Source organism: Cibotium barometz, chromosome 45 (genome assembly GCF_041138505.1).
Source record: "Cibotium barometz isolate CiBa-2024 chromosome 45, ASM4113850v1, whole genome shotgun sequence".
In the NCBI taxonomy this organism is placed as follows: Eukaryota; Viridiplantae; Streptophyta; class Polypodiopsida; order Cyatheales; family Cibotiaceae; genus Cibotium; species Cibotium barometz.
In genome coordinates, this window is record NC_141090.1 from 23167125 (window position 1) to 23169747 (window position 2623).

The 2623-nt window shown below is 46.2% G+C and overlaps 1 non-coding gene across 1 annotated transcript; it reads left to right on the plus strand.

Moving 5' to 3' along the window:
* The first annotated feature begins 420 nt into the window (after positions 1 to 420).
* LOC147612546 (small nucleolar RNA U3) lies at positions 421 to 637 on the plus strand. Its single transcript, XR_015263564.1, has one exon. It is a non-coding gene; the product is annotated as a small nucleolar RNA U3 (small nucleolar RNA).
* Positions 638 to 2623: the final 1986 nt, after the last annotated feature.

Sequence of the window (2623 nt, forward strand, 5' to 3'; positions counted from 1 at the left end):
TCCCACTATGGTCGTGCGCGAACGCTCCATGGATCCATGCTATACCTAGAACGATGATTGTGTAGACGTTGGGAAGCATAAGGCTTTGAAAGGGGTCTAAGGGCTCACATGGAGGCCGTAGAATATTATGGTCGATAGCATGGTACATAGATTATAACACATCGTGATTTGATCTCACCACCACACGCAGTCATCAGTGATAGCAATGTCATGATATGCTCGAGCTCGCCATTAATGTTGCATATGAGAGGAGGAGGCGGAGGTGGTGCGCGAGGAAATTGGTTGTATTTGAAGCCCTAGCCTATGACACGCAATTTAATCATCATAAGGTGCGGAGATAGAGGGGTGAAAAACCCACATAGCAAGATTGCCAGCTTAAGCGTTACCTTTATGGGCTCGACGGGGGACTACTCATCTAGCACAACTATACTTGAACAGGATCTGTTCTATAGTTCGTACATCTTGCCTGAGCATTCCTGCTCTGTCAAGTCGCACAGCCGAAAGGAGGCTCAGCCGCCAGAACGGTGAATAACTTGCCAGGGCTGCTGGGTGTCCCCGCCCTCCGCCCTGCGCCTTGATGACCGTCCCGCCGTGCTCATTCCGCCGGTGGTGAAGGCTGCTGAGCGATCTGACGGGTGTTTTCCCCACCCGCCATTTTTGGCATATATATATATTTTGCAAAGCCCAACAACAACTGCTTCGCTTCTTCCCCGTCGTGTGTCTGGGCGGCATCCCACCACCGTTTCTCTTTGGCTGCTGGCCAGCCAGCCAGCCTCTCACACTTACCCGCCGACCTTCATTCGGAATGTGCGCCTTCATGTCATTCCAGTGTGGTTAACCACCACCACTAAGCTCCTTCACTCCTCCCAAACACATTTATAGACACTATTGCACTACATAAATCCCCTTTCTTATACCTCAACCTCCTAAGCTCATTTAGACATGTTGACCAAAGCGGTTCAGACAATTGTATCACACTCATCATTGGCGAGGTGGCCTCCTCAACCCATGGGAGGAGTCCTCCCTATCTCCATGTGTTAAGTACATATATTAGTAAATACAAAATATGCATAACTAATTCCAAGAAAATATTGGTGACCAAGAAATGGACCTAATCCTCAGAGTGTTCGGGTGTGGGAAAGGCTCATAGTTCTGGTTCTCATCTTTACCCTGTTGTTGCAACGTTTAGACATGTTGTATCACGCTCATCATTGCGAGGCGGCCTCAACCCATGGGATAATTCTGCCCTGTCCACACAGGTTATCTTCAAGGGTTGGTTTTCTTTGTGTATATAAATGCGATTGGTCTCCCAATAATGAACCAACCTTGCTTCCCTCATGTAAGGCCTTTTGAGGATCATTGTGTATGACCATCTCCTCTCTAAAAGTCTACACCATAAATGTGTAGTGGAAGCCTAGTCCAAAAGTCTTGATTTTTGCATCTTGCAAGATGCCAATGGAATTGGTCATGTTCCTCAAAAGGAGCTGGCTAAATGCGTAAGGGACATACACTGTTCCTTCCCTAGGAGGTGGTGCCTGTGTGATGGGGATGAGATAAAGTCCTCATTCCACCGATCGCCTCAGAGAAAATGTTGCATTGGCTATGGTGAGCCATGGAAGGCCATTTTTCACCTCCCACTAAGTCCTCCCTCAATGTATCTAGCAATGTGGGGCTTGCTTGGATTGGTTCTAGAGGTAGAGGGCTTCGAAACTTGTTCTATCTATGACCTCTTGAGAATGGTTATGGGTCTGTCTGACACCTTGGGAAAGCTCTAAGATCCCTTTACTAGTTCTATGATTGGCTTTGGGATAGGGTCTAGGAAGATATCCTCAAGTGGGATTAGTGCTTTGTATTGAACCACCTGCTCTAGCACTAGCTCTAGTTTAGTGTCACGTACCTTCCTTTTACAAGCTCCTTGGCTTGTTTCATCCTCACTTTCTCCAACAAGGGGTTGGGGTAATCCTTGAGTTCCATTAGAAGGTTTGTGACGTTGTGAAACGTTGTGACGTTTGTCAAAGGACCAAACCTCCCATCACAAAGGACAATATGCCATTGCGGCCTATGTTAAGCACACGTGCTTTTGCAAAATGGGGTATTGATTTTGTCGGTCCCATTAAACCTCCAGCTCTCGTCACACGCATGCTGAATATATTATAGTCGCAACTGACTATTTGACCAAATGGGTTGAGGCAAAGGCAACAGTCAAAAATGATGCCAGAACCACAGCCAAGTTCTTGTATGAGTATGTGTTTACACGCTATGGCTTACCTATTGAGATCGTTAGTGATCAAGGTGTACACTTTGTAAATGAAGTCATAGAATTTTTGCTTCAAGCATTTATGGTAATTCACAAGCGTTCTACACCCTATCATCCCCAGACCAATGGACAAGCTGAGAGTACTAACAAGATTCTCTGCACAGCACTCACAAAGATTGTTGAGGGACATAGGACTGATTGGGAGCAAAAGTTGCACTCAGTTCTTTGGGCATATAGGACAGCCTATAAAACATCTGTGGGCACAACCCCATTTGAGCTTGCTTTTGGGCTAGATGCAATTCTTCCCATTGAATTTCTTGTACCTACTCTACGGGTAGCTAAACAATTGGATTGGACTGGTCATGA